At 43.6% G+C, this 24,137-nt stretch overlaps 1 protein-coding gene and 1 long non-coding RNA gene across 3 annotated transcripts in view; one reads left to right on the top strand and one right to left on the bottom strand.

Moving 5' to 3' along the window:
- GMDS (GDP-mannose 4,6-dehydratase) overlaps window positions 1-24,137 on the bottom strand; it is a 477,395-nt gene that overhangs the window by 405,335 nt on the left and 47,923 nt on the right. The gene's annotated exons all lie outside the window — the stretch shown is intronic.
- On the top strand, window positions 4,892-13,690 carry LOC125965521 (uncharacterized). The gene is made up of 5 exons (XR_007479503.1): window positions 4,892-5,484; window positions 5,929-5,993; window positions 9,684-9,836; window positions 11,505-11,695; window positions 12,881-13,690. It is a non-coding gene; the product is annotated as an uncharacterized LOC125965521 (long non-coding RNA).

Here is a 24,137-nt window from a genome sequence, read left to right as displayed (position 1 = left end):
CGTTCCCACCAGCTTAGCGCAGCACAGCGCCTATGACAGCGGAACTTCTGCAGGCTCACCCTTTTGGCTGTTTTCATCTCGTCATTGTGCCCTCTTTCACCAACAGCAATGGGGCTTAGCTCCTACTCAACCATGACCTTTTGTCTTCAAGGAGCTTCAAAGTTGTATTTTTTAATGTGCATGCAGTATAAGGACATGTCAACCATGTACTTCTTCAATCTCGACTTAACAGGACAGCAGGAAAACAGGATCCACACTCGACTCTACTGAAGACCAGAGTCTTGTAAGGGTGTTGACGGGTGGGGGTGGTCCTTCAGGTGAGAAATGATGTCCACGTCCATAGGGACTGTATAGTACTCCCCATCCTGGTCTCAGGAGCACCCAGCTCCAAATTCCCAACCTTGCCAGGGGCTCAGACTGAAAGCCCGGTGTCCCTAATTCTGTCCAACCAGATCCATCCACCTGTGGTCTAGGCTTGTAATACTGACAAGCCACACAGTGGTTTGCTTCTCAGCTATTCCCTCCCCTAATACGCATGACTTAGTCAGGATACTTGACTACGTTTGGTAGATCCGGATCATCCATTTAGAAAAACTGAGTATTTTTTTTTTTCTATCAAAACACCAGGCTTAAAATTCAGGTAAGTTATCACCTTACACTACACCTTTTAGTAGATATAGCTAACGCAATCTTACTTACTGCACATATGTTCCTCAAAGTATTTATTATTTCTATCAAATGAATAACATCTTACATTTCTCTAATTCTTTATGGTTGCTAAGTTCTCTAAGATATTTCTCCCATTTATATCCCACAACATCCTGGTGAGATAGCTGATATTATCCCCATTTTTCCAGATCAGATCACAGATTAGAAACCTTAAATCCTTTACTCAAGGTCATAGAGCTAGTGAGAACTTGGCAGAAGATGAAACCAATTTGTCTAGTCCTAACTACAGTGTTATTTCCATATTACTTCTCCTTCAATCAAAATAAAAATGTTTCAATCAAAACAAGATACCACAGAAGTTTTTTAAAGCTTTTCAATTAACTAATAAATGTATATAAAAACTCATATAAAGTTTAGTAAAAAATTTTTTTTAAATAAGTATCATCAATTACTTTTGTAATAATCCATTATTAAGAATGATTGCGGGCTTCCCTGGTGGCGCAGTGGTTGAGAGTCCGCCTGCCGATGCAGGGGACACGGGTTCGTGCCCCGGTCCGGGAGGATCCCACATGCCGCGGAGCGGCTGGGCCCGTGAGCCATGGCCGCTGAGCCTGCGCGTCAGGAGCCTGTGCTCCGCAACGGGAGAGGCCACAACAGTGAGAGGCCTGCGTACCGCAAAAAAAAAAACAACAAAAACAAAAAAAAACACTGCTCTTGATATATAGGATAGTTGTTAAAGAGAACAGAACCTAAGAGTTCTTACCACAAAGGAAAAAAAATTTTTTTGTATGTATATGAAATGATGGATGTTCACTAAACTTACTCTGGCAATCATTTCACAACATACGTGAGTCAAGCCATTCTGCTGCACACCTAAAACTTACACAGTGCTGTGTGTCAATTATATCTCAATAAAACTGGAAAAAAATCAGATGTTTTGTAATCTTTTATCTCATAAAAGTCTGTTAGGTGCGGACACAATATGCACTATGATATGGTTTTTATAAACTAAGAAACACAAAAAACTACACAGCATAGTGTTTAGTAACTATTCGTGTATGATGACACTATACAGAAAAGCAAGAGAACACGCAAATGTCATGATGCTGGTCACCTCTGGACTTTGGCAGGTAGAACACTCAGAGAGCTTTCACCATGATTCTACCATTTTTTTAAGTTGGGGGTAGATTAACCCAAGTTTTCATTTTATCATTATGCTCCATAAATTACACAGAATCACATATTAATGTTCATATATCAAATATTTTCTAATTAAAAATAAAGTGCATGGCATGAAACAGGCCCTTGATAAATGGTGAAAATTATTCCTCAAAGTGGAAGGGATTAGAGCATGTCAACAGGCTGGGGAGGGGAGCCAAGGGAAGAGCTGGACGGACAGACAGACAGGAAGAGTAGCTGCCGCGACCGGGAAGGGAACGGGCTCAAGAGAAAAGGGAAAAGGCCTGGTCTGAGCAGGACGGACCAGGTCTCCCCAGAGCCGGGAGAAGAACGCGTGTAGATGGAGACAACTTGGCAGTGGGAAGAGAGGAGGCGGCATGTTTCAAGAACTGAAACGCAAGATTATTTGCTCAGGACCAGAAGCTCAAGACTGGCTAGGGAGCCTGAGCAAAGAGGCTGACTTAGAATATTTACCGTCAGGAAAGTGGAAGGAGATGCACCACGGAAGGTGACCACTGGGAACCCAAAGAGACTGAAGACTATGAGTAAAAAGGGGACCATATATGTATTTGCGTTATTTTTTTTCATTTCGGCACAAGCACAGGTTAAAAAAAAGAATACTCCAAGACTGATGCAGGGTTGGGAGTTTGCAGAGACGTAAAAAAGAGAGACCAGGACCAAGGAGTTAAGAGTTCTATTCCAAGAATAATTCAAGTCCTTGGCCATTGGATGCAGACCTGGGGAGGGCAGAATGGAGCCCAGACAGGATGGTGACCAAGGAGAAAACGGAGCATGTGGAGGTGCAGCCGCTTCCAAACCTCGAGAACAGTTACAGGAGGAAATAGTGCAGATGAGCCCGGGGTGCCCAAGCTGCCCACGGGCAAGGAAGAAGGGTCCCCAGTGATTAGGTCGGAGGTGCCAGCATCTGTGCACACATCACCGTGCCACCTCCCGCCACCCGGAGGTGCCCCCGGGCACACCACCTCTCTCCATAAAGCTCTCGGTGGTCACCGCCAATCCACAGGTGCCGTCACCTGGCCTGAAACTGGCCTTTAGTCGCTGCAGCAAGCACTAAGATATTCCCCCAACTTTTAATCCTGAGAAGTTTTAGATCTACATGATAGTTGATGGAACACCGATAATCTTTCACCTAGATTCACCGGTTAAGAGTCTTTCACGTTTGCCTCGTCTCGCTCCGTGTTTATACACACCTGCACTCACTTTTGCTGTGGCTGTTACTGTCATTGGCTGGAGAACCATATGCAAGTAAGCTGCAGACATGATGATCCTTCACCCTTAGTGACGCTTCCTTGGCATGCAGTTTCTCAGGATCCGGAAATTCTCCTGTGACCTCAGTACCATTAATATAGTCAATTTTTAAGTTTCCCAACTTCCCTCAAAGTGTTTTAATAACTGCTTATTTTCTAATCCAAGACCCAGTCATGGTCTGTACATTGCATAAAATTGTTAAATGAGTAAATTTTACAGCTGTGGAAAAGCAGTGCTTCAGCGTCTGCAGTGGTGAGCAGGACCGACCGGAAGCCAGAGGAGCAGAAAAGGAGGGACAGAAAGCAGCAAACTCCCTTGGGAGTCCAGAAAAGGTGGGGGGAGCGTGAGTTCCCAAATGAGGGTGGTGATAATGAACATGCAAAAGATGGGCAAGGTCAGCAGTTACAGGGCAGAAGAAAGGAAGAGTCAAGTTAACTGGGAGAACGGTGCATATTGGGTGGGGTGGGGTGGTGGGAAAAGATGATTTCGTTTTAGGCATTTTGAGTTTCAGGCAATAACAAAATATTCAAATGGACACATCCAGCAGGCAACCTATGGTTATGTAATACTGGAATTTAATTAAATTATATAATCTCTAATAGTCCTTGTAGCTCTTAAAGAGCTAGGATTCTATGACGGTATCAGAAAAAGCCAGGCTTCATGGCCCCTTCAGGTATTCGACTGTAAGTAACTTCTTCTCCCGCTCTGGCATTCTTGCGCACTCAAACCTGCTGTTTAACCACCCCCCGCAAGAGGGGAAAAAACTGTCTTTACGGTGTGGATGTCCAATTTTTTTTCTTGCTTCTTCAACTAGACAGTAGGTTCCTACAAGGGAACCGAAGCTGCAGGACCAAAAGGCAAAAGCAAATAGGGTTCTATTTTGACTGACGTTTATCCAGTTCACTCTTAAATTTAGAATGCCTACATTCTTTTGATGTTAGTCAAAGACAGTATTTTGGAGCAAAAAGAAAAATACAACATTCAGAAAACTATTCAGTTTCGATGAAACCTAAAAAACGTTACCAGTTGGGCAAATTGCAAAAGTGATGCTCTGAAACAAATCACGAGGATAACTGAGACAGAAATCCTTAACTTCCAGCCCAGCAGACTCTGCTGAGTCTTGAAAACCAACCTCACACACACGTTCAAAGCCCTTCATTTCAGTGCTATGTGACACGGGCTGTTAGCCGAGATGCATGCATGAGATTCTGAACCTAAACTTTCCAGCAACTTACTCCAAGAGCATAGGATATTTTGATAATATTGCAAAGGGGGAGTAAAGACCTAGACTCAGATTGCTGTAACTTTGAAGCCCTGGAATGAAATATCTCTCATCTGGCGTTAGGACACTGGAAACCTCTGCATCATTCTGGTTCCTGCTCTGGTGTCCCTATGTTTAGCAACGTAGCCCAGCCCTGGCCACATCTATGCGTGCCACCACCACCTACCACGGAGAATAGCAACTGTCTCACACGTTTCACAGAGATTCAGTTCTTAATGAGATGCTTACAAAGCAGATCATGCTACAGATCAGGACTTCTTCTAAGATTCTCAAAAAAATATAAAGATGTCTCCAAGCCTAGAAAAATGCTTTAGAGAAATTCCCCTGAGCATACTAGATAATTCAGCAGCTTAGAAACTAAAAGTAGTTAGATTTTATGCATAACGAAACAGATGTGTTGCTGACAAGATGTCTTAACAAAATATTTATATATTGACTCACGTTTAAAATATGCGAGGAGTATCCCTATTTAACAGACTCCTGTGTAGAAGCCTCTCTAAAGGTGGCATATTAGACATTCTCAAAGCGGGGCACCCACACCCTAGAACTAAGCCCCCTGTTTCAGTCCAGTGTTTTGAAACACATTTTTACTATTCCTGGAAGCACTTTCACATTTTTTTCAGACGTTGAGTGAGCAACAGGGTAAATAACATTTCAAAAGCATTTTTAGGGCAGTAAAACCTCAAGTGCCCTGCTAAAGGGGCTGATCCAACATCAATTAGATGCTGGCGTGCCTCAGCCGAGTGTGGTCAGCTCTGGTGCGTAGTGTGAAAACCTCCAGCTCACAGATCTATGCAGGGACTCACCACGCACTTGGGAGCCATAAACTGGACAGCCGAGCGTAAACACCAGCCTGGGCGCCTGCCCACACCTGAAGCATTGGCAGTGGAGAGCAGGGATCCTCAGGGACCTGCTGTCACCCTGTGCTGTGTCCTATCAGTTCTGTGAAAGCGGTGGAGTCGAGGGGGCGGGGCCTCATGAAAAACCCGAGGCCGAGGGTGTCCGAGGCTTGGAAACCAGGAAGGAGAGAGGAGAAGAAACTGCTCCTGTGGCTTCTACTGGAAGTCCTCAGACGCAACCCAAAGGTACTGCTGGCTCGCTGGGCTCCCAAAGCACCATCAAAACAGTTATCAATCACAAATCAGACTTGGAGGGGGCCTCAGAGGTCAATTAAATCTAATTACTCCACCAGGGAGGAAACCAAGACCTTGACAATAAAAAATACAGAAAGATTAAAAAAAACAGAAACTGTTTTTTTGCTTGCCCAAGGTTGCCTCAGACAGCTTAAGGAGGTTACAGGTTTTATCTCAGAGTAATTAACTAACAGGGAAAAGGCAGACAATGATTTTTTTATTAATTGGGAAAGATCATTGAAGAGCCAGTAGTCAGGTTTGAAAAGACAATCAGTTCAGTGGACGCCACTAAAAGGGATGTAAGGACAACAAGATGGGTTACCTTCTGATCCATTAACCAGACTGCTACCGATACGGGGTCATTTATGTGTTTCCTTCTCTTTGGAAACCTAACAGGTGGACAACATAAAACTCTGACGAACAGGCATATTAGATGAACGTGCACGTAAGGATTATACAAGGTGTGTATCAAAGATTGGCTTTTCAGGCACTTGAATGCAGGTCCATTAAAAAAAATTTTAAATGTGCAGAGCAGAGTAGAGCAGCTGTCCCAACACAAGCAGCCCCAGAGCTGAAAACATTCCCACACCAGTTCCCCTGAATCCAGTCTGTTTTATGGTCTTGCGTGGATTCAAGGAAACAGAACTACTATTTAAAAGTGCCTTGACAAAGAAGCCTTTAAGAAGCGTCAAAATAAGTTACTTTGAAGTGTTTTTCACCAACACGCCTCCAGCTTTCCCTTCTTTTCCTATTTGCTGTTCCACAGAACCCAACTGTGGCTATATTTAACTGACTTTACAAGCTGTGGGCAGACTGAGCTCAAGCACATCCCAACCCAAGTTGTGTGCATTCACTGAGCCCCAGGCTCTTCGGTTTAGGAGTTTTCTTTTTCTTTTTTTCCTTCTTCTTCTTCTTTTTTTTTTTTTAAAGTGTCTTAAAAGTACCTTACATATCCTGGAAACAAGAAAAAATACTTAGAAGACCCTCCATGTCAGTTTGCTATGTAGGTTGGCCCTGAAATTTATTTTTCATCAATAACAACACGGTCTCAAGGCTAATACTGCCATGATACAGGATTCTTGGTTACAGTTTGTACTTTATTATTTCTGCTAGAAAATGCTCATTCCACCTAGGACATATTACTGGGGAAGAATCAACACTTGTCAATGATTTTCTTTCAGGGATAGGTATGTAGAGGTTAACAGTATTAGGAACTGACTACGATGGCAACAAAATCAAAACTTCCTACAGAGGTGAAATAAATTCCTGACCTCACTGAGTGGGACCCATCTGGCTCTGAAGCCTGCTTCTGCCACTAACACAAAACTATCTCCCTGGAATTCTAGGGCATGGATTCCAACATCCAATTGGCTTTGTCGTTTATTATGTGGTCCTGTGGAAAAATCACTGCTTTGGGCTTTAGTTTTCTCATCTATAAATTAGAACTTGAACTCTAAAATAATCTCTGAAATTATTTCTACCTATAAGAAGCAATTGTTTCAGATTAATAATGCACAATAATTAAAACAAAATAACATTCAATAGACTGGATTTTTCTGCAAACTTTGATACTGGCCATATATTGACTTCTAATCACCCAATAAATTTAAAAGTATTATGGTTAGCTAATATTTCGAAGTGTATCAATACTTTTAATTGTTACGTGATACCAAATATAAGTTACCTCTTTCCATTCCACAAAAAATTATACAGACCACAGTTAAAGTTCACAGTTTCCAACTAGTTTGAATATTTAGCAATTTTGAATATAAATGATTGAACTGCTTTTACACTGGCAAATTTCCCTTAGAGATGCCTGAATTATTAGTGATATACTAGGATGTACCACAAAATGTATTTTTATGTTTTTTGTCTACAAGGTAAATTCGCCTAAAACTATTTAATCTTATTTTTAAGAGTAAATGAAGATTCTTAAATTCAAAGAATCTTAAATTAAAATTGAAGATTCCCCAAAGGGACGTATAATTTTCAAAATTGCCACATAAATATGAATGAGTCAGAGTGAATTCAGTAAAGTTTACAACAAATGTGTGAGCCAGCCATTTGCTAGCTATATAATCCTGTGCCAGTAAGCTGCCTCATTTCCTTGAGACTATAAAACTAGGAAGAGAAATTCTTATAATCAGTATATGATAATGTATAAAAGCTCTTAGTGTAACCTCCGGCTCACAATAATATTCAGTATTATTACCCTTATTATTATTATTTATTAAGCACTGCTACCAACAAAATGCAGAGAAAACTGCTCTTGATCTCTAAAAAGGTATGTACAATATTATTAACCTAAAATTCAATTTTCCAAATTTCAACCTCTCTCACCCTTTAAGAGCTTTTTGACATTTATGTACTATTTTACTTTTTCTCTAGATCATTTTGCTTTGTCTTTAACGTCATTCTAAGCAAATGTCAACCATGAAAACACACGTTACAAATGGAGTAAATACTTCTTTCCTAAGATAAAATAATTATCTGATTATTAATTTAAAATGTACTCCTTAAAATATTTCATGTTATCTTACCAACAGTATTCAGAAACACTGATCTAAACTGGCATTTGCTCATCTGTGCTGGTTTCCAAATTAAAGTTTGCATCTTCTGGTACAAAGTCCACCATACTTATAGGCCATACACAAGCTGACAGGTCTATGTCAGAAACACAGACATTTCTCTAATATGAAAATATTAATGTTGTAAACAAATACCTAAGTCCATATTTTTATCTCCTTATAATTTGGCTTTATTTCTTTATCAATAGTATTTAAATTTCCTTTATTAAACAGAAAACTAAATTCAAGAGTACCTTCCTTAAAAGGCTATTCATAAGCAAACTAAATTCACTCCAAGTATTTTATTGGTCAATTTGGAAAGTATTTAAAAGAATAAGAATTTCTTCCTGCTACTAGTGACTGCAATTAGATGAGAAAGAACTTCAAAATTATCATTTTACAGATGATGCAATTGTATACCTATAAAACAAGAATCTATTCAATTGGCTGGTTACAAAATTATTCAAAATCAAGAGTCTTCCAATTTATAAACAATAAAGTTATACTGGAGGAAAATATCCTACTTATACTAACAAGAAAATTTGAATACCTAAAAATGGAGTTAACAAGATATTAACAGGAATCATATAAAGAAAACTTTAAACTCTTCAAAGATGTATAAATAGAGGTATTTAAAAATATTCAAGGACAATCTTTGTTCTTGGATTAGAAGATTCAACATTACAAAGATATACACTGCACCCCAATTAACCTTAAATTTGATTCAATGCCAGATTATACGGTTTGGGACATAAAGTGGCAAAATTATATGCTAGAGGCAAATAAACATGCAAGAATAACCTGGAAATCCTGAAAAAGATTAGCAGGAGGGCTAGACTCCTGTTAGTCATGAAAACATAATAAAGGTGACAGCCGTCAATGATGCAATCAAAACCTAGATTCAGTCCCAAACGCATACAAGAATGTAGTATAAGATACACGTGGCATATTTCAACCAATGGAGAAAAGATGGATTATTAAACAAATGATGCTGGGAAACAGCAGTATTTTAGGGAAAAAATAAAGTTACAGCCCTACCCCAGTCCTTACACTGAACTATATTTCAGGCACAACAAAGCTTAAAAACGAAATCATAAAAATACTAGAATGGATAAATGTATTTATAACCCTAGAGCAAGGAACATGTGAAGCAGGACACTATCCAGCTCATGAAGGAAAAGACTGATGACTGACTACAGAAAAATTAAAAATTTCTTCAGGGCCAAAAAATACCAAATAGTTAAAAAGCAAATGAGAAAATGGAGGGGAAAATTTATCTTCAATATGATACAGAGAGCTAAAGTCCACATAGAAAAAGCATGTCTAAGAAGAAAAACAAATAGTTCAGTAGGAAAAAAAGACATAGCTATGAACAGGCAGTTAACAGAAAACATACATATAAACAGATAATACAGGCATATGCAAAGATATTGACCCCTACTCAAAATGAAATACATATAAACCAAAACGAGATATCAGCATCATACTTTTTACCCAGTTTTATACATGTATATGAACAAGAATGTTTAGTCCAGCAAGGGGCAGATTTCTATGTAGAATATGACATTTATGCAAATTTTCAAGGCTGCGTGCTGGTATATGCATCAATATATTTCTGAAAAGATGTGCCAAACCCTGAGTTCTGAGGGGAGAAGAATGCACTGGGGATGGATGTGATGACAGAGACTTTCGACAGTTTGATTTCTGCCTCATCCATACAATACTTCTGTATAAAAGGTAAGAAAAGTATTTATTAAGGCTGCTTTTATGTTCTCATATGTAAGTGTTCTCTGTTCTTCCCAATGACACAGACAAATCCAAGTCATAATCACATTTACTAAAAATGCAAATAAAAAGATTTGATATTTCATGGTAGATTTTAGACACAAAAGTGGAAATTAAAACATACAGGATATTTAGTCTTTCCTCTTGAGATGCTGGCCCAGTCCACATTTCTCTGGACTTAAAAGGGAAATGGTTGTGAATACACACAATGATCCTATTTGGGAAATCTTTTACTTCTATTTCAGAAATTCTATTCAATATCAAAATGGCATATTAAATAAATTTTCTGTTCTGTTCAGATTTCTGTTAATGATTTTCATTAACTAACACACAAAAACAAGGCTTGAAAAGCACTCTTATACTCAAAATTAAATTAAGATACTAGGAAGTGGTTAGAATCTATAATTCTGATTTTGGCACATAAAATAGGAAAGAAAGTCAAGGACCGCAAGTATGTACCAACTCTTTTCCAACTCAAATTCAGTAAAAGATTTTTTTCCACCTAAACTTAGGCCACTCAACATCCATGCCACTTAAAACTTGTTCTTTCAACTAATTCTAAGTTTATAGTATTAGACAAATAGCATATCAATAAATGCATGCATTAACATGTAATTACATGAATGAAGAGGGTAAAAACTGAATTTTTCAAACTATTTATCACTAAGGACCTGAACTTCTGGCCATACCCAACCCTGAGTTGCATTTTATCTGGCTAAAGGCAAGTTCAATAAAAGCCTCTTATTGAGGAGATGCAAAAATAAATTTTTTTTAATTCTCTTTAAAGTTTAGCTTCGACCAAACCAGGCAATTCCAAAGAGCACTGTAATAAGTTGAACCATATGAAATGTATTCAACAGTTTACCTACAGTTTTTTACCTACTTCATGTGGCTCAACCTCATAGTAAACCTTAAAGAGACTGATTATTTTAATCGATGCTCATAACATTTCTTTATTTTTTTTCAACTCATAATGTATGTAACCATACTTCATTTTTTAAATACTTTCCCAAACAAGAGGTGAGGCTCTTCCTCAAGAGATGCTCATTCTCTGGTCCTCCCACGATACTGGCAGAAGTACTCCATAAATGCTGACAAAGAAACAAACTTCTTTAAATGAGGTTTTATGTGCCCAACATGATATAATGCAGATGATTCAAATCATAGGGATATGTTATCACAATCATAGGGATATGTTATCACCCATTAAAAGTTTATGTATAACCAGGTTTATCTCTACTATTTCTTAGTAATTATACTTAACAGACAAAACACAAAAGGAGATGACAAAGTACAAAAAACACGTTTTTTTTTTCCTCTTAGTTTTGACAATTGAGAAATCAAAAACTTGGACAGGTTCCAAAAAGTAAGCAGATTCACAGACTGACTTGAAAGGTAATTACCCTCTGGGTGTATATCTTTTGTGGCCAAACCTTGTGACCAAATGCCCCAAATTGATTCTGGACATCTCTCACGTAAAAGGAAGCATTTCACTTCCTTACCACCAACAGATGACAGCTCAGCATTTCAGCCTAATTGCATCTGACCGACAGGAGAAGACTAGTGTGTCCCAAGCAGAAGATAAGAAGAACATAATTGCTTTAAATTTTTCAAATTCAGGCACCATGTGCACAGGAGTTTCTATTAATGGAGTACTTGGGAAACCCATATCCTGAAGAAAAATGAAGTGTGAGGAAGAGCCCTGATGCCAGTTTCCTCCTAAGCAACAGCTCCATCCAACGGCTCTCTCCCACAGTGGAGGGTGAGGGTCTATTTCTGCTGAAAGGTGTTTTTGTGAAGATTTTGCAAATGTGAGTTGAAACTGAGGTATACGAAACCAAATACAACAGACCAACCTACTTACAAAATCAAAGAGCTATAAAGAAAAAACCAATCACAAAAGAAAATTTAAAGTTTTTTGGCATTTATTAGAAGTGAGTATTAGGATTACTTCTTTTTAAGATTCAAGGAAGGTAAGATACTTACAAGTTGTTGCTAAATGTTTAAGAAAAAGCTAAATAGATGGTATAGTGTTTTTTCTTTAAACCTTCTCAGTTGCTACTACTTTCTGCCAGAGGGCTTAGAAAATCAAATATATGGTTCAGTACCTTAAAAACTGCTTACCCCATAACACAACATATAGTTGTGTTACAACTCACAGTTTTAAGGCAAAGTGTGAAAGATAAATACTAGGGGCAGAGAAATCACTCAAAATGAATTCTGAGGTAATTTATTTATATGTATGTTCCTATTACTGCAACCTGAAAAAATGTTCTTACTAATAAAATGGCATTGATCTTTTTTTACTAAGAAACTGTGATGAAGACTTCGAAGTCCTAGAAGACAGAGGGCCATGCCTCGCAGCGTTATCCCACGGCATATGCCCAATAAATAAATGATGAAATAAACATATGAACTAATAAGAATTAGGCACACAACCAAAACTGGTCTTCACAATAAAATAAAAAGTCTTTAGTTTTTTAAACATACTCTTAGAACATGTCTTTGATAACTATTAAAATAAGATTGTATTGATACTTTGGTTTTTTCTTAATCAAAAAATTTTAAGTTTCATAATGTGACCAGCAAAATAAATCACCTTCTTCTTATCCTAAAGTCAGGTAAGGAACAGAGAATATGATTCAAAACATCACTGTTAAAAAACAAAAAAGATAGATAGATTTAGGAGTAGATATTATTTTGTCTCTCTGCATGAGAGCTTTCTAATTTCTACACCGAATATGCTTCTGTCTTCCTTTCACACACCAAAGAGCAACCCATACTTTCTTCAATGTCCTATTAAAATGAGAAGAAAGCAAAAAGCACTCAGAGTTTTAAATAAGAGCCAAACGCCAGAGCTTTGCCCACGTTGCTAAACTTGCCAAAGAGAACATAAAACTATCCCCGAATTGTTATTATTAAAGAAAAACACAGAACTAATTCAGATTTTTTCCCTACCTATGCACACAATAACCCTTTATTCCTTTGTATTTCAGAGGGATTTCGCTGTTGTGTAAAGTGCAGAAATGAGTGATGAACCACTAACAACTCTATCTGTAAGAGCAGTAGAGCACAGGTTGTCTTCAGAGCCTCAAGACGTTCCAGAGCAGAGCTTCTCAAACTTTACTGTGCATCCAAATAATATGACATCTTGTTCAAAAGCCAGTTCTGATCCCACGGGGCTGGGCGGGGCCGAGACTCTGCACAGCTGTGAACCAGCCTTCGGGCAGCAAGGTTCTGGAGAGAACTCCCCTAAGACAAAGTGCTCAGGGGCGCAAGCATGTTTACGTTCTTTGCCTTCTTTCTGAACAAGGACACTATGGTACGGTCATTTCTGTGGTGGAATGGGAGCTGCCAGTCTCAGGTTCGTTTCAAGTGAGCCAAGAAACAAGCACGTGGTCAAACTCCACGTCTCAGCCCACTGACCGAGGACTGCTGAGCCGGTGCCCTAGACACAAAAGATCACCCGTCCCACGGCGAATCTCAGCACACAAACGCTGGCTCGACCGAAGGCGCCAGCGCTCATCTGTCATGTGAGCAAATCTTTCTGCGGCCAAAAGGAAATCTACAGACTGAGGACAGACTTGCCAAAGAAATTAGGGCTTCAGTAATTAGGAAACCACAAGCCACTACGCATCTTGCTTCAGTCAGAGATGAACGGGAACGCTTGCAAAAGTATTTCACCACTAGCCTGCTTTGTGAAAGAGAGCCACAGGGGGAAAAAAAAAAAAGGGAATTTTTAAATTCCTCTATTACCCAATACAATTATGTGTTTCAGCCTAAACCAATGCTGGCACCGATCGGCAGGATCCCTTCGTTCGGCAAGGGTAAAATGAGAAGCAGAACAAACAGACCGCCTGTGCTGGCCTGGCCCTGTGTATCTAGGAGAGACATCTCTGTTTGGAAATGCACATTGAAACCTGCCTGCCTCATACAGTTCTGATTCACTATTGTCTCTAAAATGATCACTGAAACGAAAACAAACCCCAGCCCCCAAACCACATCCACGCCTCCGTCCTCCTGAAGGCACCTTCTTTCAAGCTCAGCTCCCACAGTGGCCTCTTCATCACCTTGCTGGTTCTAAATCCTTTTTTCCCTTCATAGTACTAGGAATGTTAAAAAACAGACAAGAAACATACATGACTTAGATGGAAACAGAAACCAAAAGGCTGTCTCAGTTCACATTCAAATAACTCGTGAGAGGGAGCCTTAATTTATACGAAGAAAACATTTTCTAGGGTCTGGTGAGAACAGAACACAAAAGCGAAGCACAAATGTCCTTGTGACAATTGTTTGGGTTTTTTTCTTCCCCTGAAAAATGAAGAAGAAATATGAAGCAAAATTTCCAACCAACCTCAGATCCATACCACCTTGATAGCAAAATAAAACGGTGCTCCCCATGTGGTAATGCCTCAGAGGACCTCGACGCAGGAAACTGCAGCCTCGGGAAACATCCCAGATCACAGCTGGTCACGCTTTAGCAAAAATCCCCATTGGCCACCTGCTGACCATCTGACTGTACTAAGACCACTGCCCTGCCTTTCCTTCACTGGGAGGGGGAAAACGGCGAGGCTGAGGGCTTGGCAGGATCCCTTCCGATGACTCCCTAACCTTCCCTCAAACCAGTACATCCAGATTCGGTCACTGCGGCTCTCCCTTCTCCAACTGGCACAAATGGAGACGTCTTTCCCTCAGTGTGTCCACCTTAATCAATTCCCTAGACTGCCCAGGGAGTGAGGTGGTCCTTCCCAAGTCCTTAGTTATTTATGACAAACCCAGCCACTTATATCAAGAATCTTCTAAGTTAACCCTACAGGAAAAGAAGTCATCGAAAACAAGAGTAGGGACAGAGAGAGGCTCAATAATTAAATGCTCTGGAAAAGCAATCACAAACAAAGGTACTTGGCCACATACTAAAATAAACTGATTGCACTTTCCCTCAATATTTTAGAATTTTGACACAAAATACAAAATACAACCAAAATCTCTCTACCATCTGTTAAGTTAAACAAAGCCCAACTTTGAGGATATATATATTAAATGTAGGCCAAAAAGTTATTTTTTAAAAGTCTTTGTAAGTAATATGTACAAACATGCAGTTTTACAGTCACAGTATATTAGCACCACACGTAGGAGCGTAAATGAACAAGGAAGCCAACAAAAATGATTTAACCACAAATACAATTCAATCCTTTTAGAGTTAATAGGAGGCAACTATGATCTATTTAAGCCTAAAATTAACGTATTTTAAAATAAATTTTAAAAGACAAATGTAAATTTCTCTACCTATTAAAAAACAGGTAGTACTGTATTTTCTGAAAGATTTTTACAGTAGTTTTTATCCTTATAAATTGCAACTTATGCCACATACCACCTCTGAACTATGAGAAGGGTGAATTTTGGACAGTGACTCTTCACCAGGAGGAGAATGACGCCAGTGGCTGACACTGACGGCCGGCGTCCAGCTGCTGCTCGTGTGTCACCACAGTTTCCCTCCTTAACCTTCAGGAAGCCCTGAGGGTGACCACCATGATGACCCCACTTGATTTGCATGGAAACCATCTCGGATAGAAGGAGCCCAACTCCAGATTAACTAATTTAGATATGTACTTTTAAATTAATTCTGTAAAGACAGCTCAGTTTACTAAGCCAACACAGATAACAAATATTCTAATAAGTGTCACTTCCCTAAATCTCTACTGTGATTCTTGCAAACACACTCCACACCTCTCTGAGACATTTTTAATAAACTTTGTCCAAAACATTATGCTAAGATAATTTTAGAGTACAGTCTCTAATTCTATGTATAAGTTTCACTCATCGACTGAAGCAAGCTATTTACACAGCGATGAACAACATGAGTGACAGCAGGTGTTCACAGAGCACCTACTGTGGCCACCAGCCTGAACGTTCCCAGCACTGGGACAGGATTTACCAACCGGGCAGAGGACAGGATCCAGGAAAGCTGCAGGGAGCTTCCACATGTTTATTTGAGGATTTTGTTTCCATTTAGGTGTACTTGAGGATCTGGAAATTCAGTTTCAACATCATAACAAAGCTGTGCCGTGAAGTGCTGACCCAGAGGAGGCTGGGGAGACCCCGGGTCCCCCCCATGCCCTGTGGACAACTTCTCTTGGACAAAACAAGATCTCACATCAGGCGAGTGAAAAAATGAAGGACCTCGACTGAGAAACCAAAGCACCCTTTTAAGCAGAGTTACCATTTCCCGAACTCTCCCTGAAACACAAATAAGGGTTTGGTTTCAAAGGACTTCCTGGCTGTGACTCAGGCTGCAAAAAAAGGCAGAATAAAAAGAAAGCCAAGACCTCAACCAAGCAAGTCACTAATGACAGGAGTCACTGTCAAACTTAAAAGCGAGATCTGCCACAGATAAGCTACAATACCGCTAATTCACTCAGGAAAGCAGAGCGCTGGCTCTGTGTGCGTGTTCTACACCACAATATATGCACCAAGAAAAATAATATACTGCCAAGGAACATCTTAATGACACAGGAAATTGTCTATGCCTGATAAGGTCACTGCTTTCAGAGGCAGAACCTCTTGAGACTATACTGGCCCCAGAGCCACACCAGGATATATATTCTAGTGCTGATTTTAAAAAGAAAAAAGAAAAGAAGCCATTTTCCAAAGACGGAAAGCACACCTGACAGTGTGGGCATCTGAGCTCTAGTCATGGTTCTGCCTGCAGCTACGTGACCTTGAAATCTTGAGTAAGACACCGTGTAGAGGCCAAGTTTTGCTCTGGTGAAAAGGAACCGATCAGACAAGTTTTTAGTGGTTCTCAAATTCTCCTCCCACGGAACACCAGTGTTCCACAAATTAAGACTGTGGTTTTCTGCAGCCAAAATCAAATAACAGACATCTGTTCACAAAGTTCTTTCCCATAATTTTTTTTCTTATACCTCTGGGGCTTAAAACTATGTGTCTTCCATGAGCAAGCAGAAACTGACTGCTTCACAGAAAAGAGTAAATTTGCTTTTATGTTTCTGTGTTAGAAGAGCTTTAAACTTCATACTTAAAATAGTCACATGTATTGCTAGTAAAATTATTCCTGGTACGACTGACAGAACCAAAGGTACTAGGTTTTCATGTTACACACACACACACACACACACACAGAGCCCTTCCAGGTGCTTTGCGACGTGGCAAGCTTTGAGACCCACTGGATCAGTTACGTCTGAAACGTGGCCCTGGGCTGAGGAGGCAACGCACACGCCCCCCTTGCTTCCCAGGAGCACGGAACTCCGCCCTAGTGTCTGGGTTCTGGGGCCCCTGCAGTCTCACCCCATCCCTGCCACTCTGTGTGCCCAGGGCCACCTTCTCTACCACCCTACCTGCTCTGTGACCATCTAAGAAGAAAGATTAGATGAGCAACAGCCCGTCGACTGAGAAAACGCTCTTTCTCACGTGTCTCCAGCACTACAGCGCTGATGTGAAGCTGTCATAAGGAGAATTTGGGAAAGCCCTTAAGATGTCCAGTCAAGACTGATGTCATGCCTCGGAGGCTCAGGCGGTGATACTGAATGATGGTGATACTGATGTGTGGCTCACAGGACAACAAGAAACTCTCCCAACAATGAACAGGGACTAGAAAGACGCCAGGGGAAGGGTGTAAAGTCATGTATCTGCCTTCTCAGATGATACCTGAGAAAACATCTGATGCCTGACATTTCAGGGAGAAAAAGAATCACCAATGAAAAGTCAGAGGCCCAAACCAAGTCACGTCAGACAGGATTCTCAAGCATAGGACAGGCAGGAACTAGACAGCCTGTGTCAGCCAGAGTGCTCCAGAGAAACGGAACCAGCTGGAGGGGTGTGTGAGTGAGTGTGTGTGTGTCTGTGTGAATGGAGAGATTTATTACAAGGAAACAGCTCATGTAATTAAGGAGGCTGAGAAGTTCCAAGGTGGGCAGCCCGAAAGCTGGAGGCCCAGGAGGGCCGATGGGTAGTTCCAGTCCAAAAGCCACTAGGCTTGAGACCCAGGAAGAGCCCACGCTTCAGGCTGAGTGTGAAGTTAGGAAAAGACTGCTGTCCCAGCTCAAGGCCACCTGACAGGAGGGGTTCCCTCTGGCTTGCAGGAGGGTCAGCCTTTTTGTTCTACTCAGTCCTTCCACTGATGGGACGGGACCCACCACGTTGGGGAGGGTCACCTGCTTTCCTCAGCCAACATGGTCCATGCTCACCTCATCCAGAAACACCCAGAATCACGTTTGACCAAATGTCGGAGCACCCTTGGTCCAGTCAAGTGGACACACAGGATTCACCATCACAAGTGCAGGCTTTGTGAAGATGGGGCCCATAGGCATCACCTCTCCTTAAACCAGAATTCATCTCCTAATACAGATAATAATACAGTCACAATCCAGCCTAACGTGATACAACTGTCCTACGTGCAACTGAAAATGATCTAGCCTTTCCCCAGGAGAGGAGGTAAAGTACTTGAGTGACGTTCTCCTCCTTGATGTCCCATAAAATAAATACTATGATATAAAACTAATAACCCTTAACTACTATGATATCAAGTCAGCACATCTTAAGCTACAAGATAAGGGAATCAGAAAGGGAAGGAAAGACAGACAGACGATAGTAAGGAGGAAACGCTCATGACAGTTACAGCCCTTGTCCTGTGACTGGTCACAGGGCTGCAGCTGGTACTTATAACTATCTTCTCTCACTGCCCATCCGTATTCCTTTGTCTTCAACAAGCACCTCAGCCTGTTGTGGTTCTCCACCTGGTGGGGTGGCCCAAACCTTCGCTCCTGAAGGGTCTGGAACGTGAACAGTCCTGCCTGCGTGGCTCTGCTGTGGCTTTCCACTGGTTTCCACTCTTCCACTGCAGCGCAGCTGTCCAGCCCGGTGGTCAGGACCAATCACTCCGCCAACCCCGTGACTCCCTTCTTGGCCTGTTGACTCAGAGGCCTGAGGAGCCCAAAATGGCTGGTGAGTCTTAACTTCAGTTCAGTGGGATCACTGCTGTGTCTCCTGCTGGAAGCATCCCTCTCTCTGGAACTGAGACCTCTAGGCTGCAAAGCATAAGGTCACAGGAAGAGAAAAAAAAATTTTGCTGATGGGTCACCAGGGGTAACAGTGAGGGGTGCCACTGCCATTTCTACCCCTTGATTCCTGGACCCATGAATCCTCACCGTGGAATAAACAGCACCACAAGGTGGAGCAGATTCAGGGCAGACAGGGCGTCCTGGGGAACCGAGCCCCAGCTCTGCAGGGGACAGCCGGCTCTGTGACCAAGCCTCGGACAGGCCATTCCACTGTTCTGTCAAGTCGGCTGCTCAGGAGGGTGGGGAACATGGTGAGACCAGTGGCGTCCACGAGCCTGGCCACCGCGGCACCTCATGTGCTGTGAACGGGCTGCCCTGAGCAGAAGCGATGCCGCAGGGAAAGCCGTGACAGGAGAGAGGAACTCTGTACGTCCATGGACAGCGGCGCGGGCTCGGATGGAAGGCAACTCTGTATCCCGAGCAAGCGTCTAGTGCAGTAACTGCTGCCCTGCCATGAGGGAAGTGGTCCAGAGCACTCACAGTGCTGCCAGGGAGCTGCCTGGTCACCGGGGGACGGTGCCGCATCAGGGGCCCAGTACGGTCCCTGCTGCCGGCAGGCCGGGCTCTCAGCCTTCGTGAGCACAGACCCACGTTGCTAGGCCCACACATCTCCCCCAACCCTGCCACCACGGCCACTTCGCTCATGAGCCCGTCGGGCGAGGACAGGGTGGCTGGGAAAGAGGCTGACCAGGAGCCACAGGACGGATCACGTGTCCACCTGATCATGAAAATCCTCCTCTACTGAGATCACCCTTTGGTGGGCACTCAATGGACATAATACCTTCCTGGCTTTGCCCATTCAGAGAGGTCCATCCACATACCTCTTCCTCACATTGCCTTGTCACCAACTTTCCAATCATGTTCCTTCCAAGTCCCTGACCGTCAGGCCAAACCACTGGCCACAGAGGTAGGTCAGCACATAACTGCACACCTGGCCATTCTTCCTTCCAAGCACAGGGAACCGCCAGGCGCACAGCTCAAAGCTCTGCCAACCAGAGGGATGCCTTTCATCACTGCCCCTCCCAGAAAGGGCCAGAGTGCCGCTCGACCCACCATATGGTGGATTTACGGGCCCAAGTCTTCTCCTCTTCCATCATCTACCATCGGGGGCTCCTCATGAGGCCACAGACGGAAGACAGTGAGAGGGGCAGCGCAAGGAAGTGGACCGTGGGGACTCGGGCTCCTTCTTCACGTGACTTCTCTGTGCCCCACAGGCCTACTCGAGCCCACCTGCACATCCCACCTCCACCTGAGGACGGGGTGCTGTCGTGCACACCCAGCCTCACGGCCGACGGAGCAGATAACACCTGGCTCGGGCTGCACGGTTACCTGGTGGGCTGTGGTGAAGTGCTCAGCCTCGACTGAGGGCCAGGAGCAGACCAAGAGCTGCTTCGCGTGCTTCTCAAGAGGAGAGGAGTTTTCGGCGGGGCGTGGCGAGGCTCTGCTTGTCGGCGCCTGTGCTGCGACGCACCTGCAGTGTCCACCAACAGCTCCAAACTGCATCCCTACCCATCCCTGACGCCTCACGGACGTGGCATCTGCTGGATCATATGCTGGATCATACGGCCCGACTGGCAGAGGAGCGTGCGGGGAAGCCTGGACCCTCTGCAGAGCCTTCTCCTGTTCTGGGCCCTGCTCAAAACCAGCAACTTTCTCGATCGCTCAGGAAATGGGCCAGAGTGACACACACAGATGAAGAATCCATTACCTCCAGAGTCCAAAGGGGCTGCTAGGTGTTGTGTCTCTGCTGTGGCCGTAAGAGGGGTCAGACGCAACAGCCTATCCTTCACCTTAGGAGGGTATCCTGACGTGCCCACGCCGCGGGGCCCGAGGGATTTCACTGCGGTAGAGGCCTCCAAATTGTAGTCAGACTTCTCTCCCTCCCTGCGACGTGCAAATGTCTCACCACTTAAGTCCAGAGCACTGGACGGGCCCAGCAGCAGCTCATCCACGTAACAGACCAGCGTGGTGTCTCGTGAAGGGAAGAGGGATCAAGACCCCAGCCCACTGAGTTGCGCCCCGGGGCTGGAGAGCTGACACTCCCCCGCAGCGGGACCGCGGCAGGGAGCCACTGGCCTTGGCCCAGCCGCACGCTGCTTCTGGCGGTCCTCACGGACAGGTGTAAAGGAAAAGTTCCTGCCGGGGTCAGGGCTGAATCGCAGGGAAGGCGCTTATGAGCTCACGCCCTGTGCAGCAGCTGCGACCAGCCCCACTCGGCTGAGCTCACAGTAACGCCCTGGCGCCCCCAAGACCCTGCGGCTCTCTCCGCACAGGCTGAGCAGGTGCGGTGAACGGGGACTGACCGGAGTCACCTCCCCTGGTAGAGGCGCGAACTTCCACGGTCCCCCCAGGAAGGTGGTGTCCTCTTGGGTCACCATTTTCCTCAGGAGAGGTGGTTCTACTAGTTTCCACTTGGCCTTTCCCACCATCACAGCCCTCACTCTGCAGCTCAGGGAACCAACGTGGGGATTGTCTCAGCTGCTATGTCTATTCAATCAGGCATTCCAAAACGGGGGATATAACCCCAGGACGGGCTCAGGGATCCACTGGGCCCACCAGGAGGGGACGTAAGGTAAAATTCCATGATCATTTGACCTCCGTAAGCCCCTACTCTGACCAGTCACATTTCGGGTCTCCTGGAGTTAGTGTCAGTTCAGGGCCAGGGTCTCCTGGAATTAGGATCAATTTAGAGCCTGAAAAATCCAACTATCTCCTTTTCCCCAATACGCAGTTACCCTAGTGAAAGGCCGCAGGTCCCTCTGGCAAAGTCTAGGGGAAAGGCTAACGGCACCAATTTCGGGCAGAGTGCTGGGGTCCTTCCTCGAGAGGAGCTGGCCTCCCCTTCGTTGGAGGGCTCTGGGTCCATAAACTGGCTCCAGTCTGCGACCTGATTGAGGGATGTGACGCTGTTTTTAGGATTCAGGTCAGACTTCTGTCACATGACCTAGAACATTTCTGCTCACACAGTGGCAGCCGAGGCTGGGCAGGAAGGGTCCACGACAACAGACAGCTCCCCTCCCTGGGCACTGTTTCAAGCCTCGGCACTTTTCTAGAGTGCCTCTCCCATCTTTGTTTTTTCTGTGTTCTCCTCCTCTCCTCCTCCCATCCGTCCTCAGAAGAGCAGGTGTAGTGGCAATCCTGATGCTGCAGCTCTTCCCATGTCCCCTCTTCAGCCCTCGGGGCCTGTGCAAACAGCAGGGAGGGAAGAGGACGATCGGTTCTGCCCGCCACAGAAGGCCCACAGACCCAAACTACCTCCACGCCCGAGAGTGGCACCTGCACACATCAAGCCCTGAGGTTTGTGAGCAGAAGAAATAAAGGGAAGCAGAGGGTCACTCACTGCTAACAGAATGCGAGCCTCGGCACGCGGGGCCTAAGGTCTCATCACTCTAAATGTGAAAGAGCCAGCACCCTATGTTTGTTCATTGTTCAGAGAGAGGATTCTCTGTAGAGAAAGCCCCAACTATGCTTTCAGTTCATGTACCACAGATCGAGACCTCTACGATGCTTTCTCTTCTCTTTGCTATACTTCCTGAAGTTGAATGAATCAGTTACTTTCTTCAAATACTAGCCAGAACACATCAACTGCTTCTTTTAAAATAAACTCTCAAAATGGGGCAAAGTAGATGCCAAATAAGGACTCTGTTTCTAAATATAAATTTAACACAACCACTGCAGGCAAGATCAAAGTTATTAAAGGAACTCCCCTTCTGAATATTTAGAGAACAAAAATGTACTCTCAATTTCCATGGATTTCTAAGTCTTCATAGTCAACAACAGAACAAAAATAATAATTTATATTATAAATTCCATCTGAATATATTCAACTGACAAGACACAATGTAGAGATTAGGAACTATATCATGTGAATACTGAGCGTTTAAGTAGTAGATAGAGTGTTTGAAAAAGACACTGAGAGTCAAAGATAATTTGTGGATTTCATTTTAGATTCCACCATCAACTTTATAGGGGAAAAACTAAAAATCATTCACTTTCTTAATATCTCAGGTAACTTCAAACACAGGCAGTGTTACAGTCACCAGACATAAATCGGGGACAAGTTAGGAACTGCAAGGCACTCTGAGGAACTGAAGAGTAAACCACATTTCTATAAAGGTGGTTCCAGCCAAGGTCCAGCTGATAGAAAAGCGGCTTAAAAATCCTCACAAGAGGGGCTTCCCTGGTGGCGCAGTGGTTGAGAGTCCGCCTGCCGATGCAGGGGACGTGGGTTCATGCCCTGGTCCGGGAAGATCCCACATACCGCGGAGCGGCTGGGCCCGTGAGCCATGGCCGCTGAGCCTGCGCGTCCGGAGCCTGTGCTCCGCAACGGGAGAGGCCACGGCAGTGAGAGGCCCGCGTACCGCAAAAAAAAAAAAAAAAAATCCTCACAGGAGGGGATTCCCTAGTGGCGCAGTGGTTAAGAATCCGCCTGCCAATTCAGGGGACACAGGTTCGAGCCCTGGTTTGGGAAGATCCCACATGCCGCAGAGCAACTAGGCCCGTGAGCCACAACTACTGAGCCTGTGCTCTAGAGCCTGTGCTCCGCAACAAGAAAGGCCGCGATAGTGACAGGCCCGCGCACCGCGATGAAGAGTGGCTCCCGCTCGCCGCAACTAGAGAAAGCCCTCGCACAGAAACGAAGACCCAACACAGCCATAAATAAATAAATAAATAAATTTACTAAAAAAAAAAACTATGCCTGCAGAATAGTTCACATTTTTCTAGATGAAGCTTCTGTTTTAAGGGTATGATCGTCCTACTTTTTTAAAATTTCATTTTCATCTCAAATACTGTTCACATGGTCAAAGAACAGTATAACAAATGGGAATAGAACTGAAAGGCACCCACTTTTTAAAGGCTCCAGAACATATTCAAAATACAGGAAACAGAAAAGACCTGCAGCTGGGGAGCAAGAACCCTGTGTGCATCCCGCCCATCCTTCCCTGCAGAACAGGGAAGAGTCTCTGCCCACCCAACCACACCACCCAGAGAACCCGATTCGTGGTCACAGTCACCTGGGACTGGCAACGGGAACTACAGCAGAATATAATCATTTCAAAGCCTCCCTCCCCACCGCTTAGGATTCTCATGGTTGGCCAGATTTGGAAACCTAATAAATCATTACATTTTTGCTTCTTGAAAAAGATGTTTTAGTTATTAATATTAGTTAACTTAA

Source organism: Orcinus orca, chromosome 10 (genome assembly GCF_937001465.1).
Source record: "Orcinus orca chromosome 10, mOrcOrc1.1, whole genome shotgun sequence".
NCBI classification, from domain to species: domain Eukaryota; kingdom Metazoa; phylum Chordata; class Mammalia; order Artiodactyla; family Delphinidae; genus Orcinus; species Orcinus orca.
The sequence above is the reverse complement of the archived record's forward strand: the minus strand, read 5'-3'. Positions and strand labels throughout refer to the sequence as shown.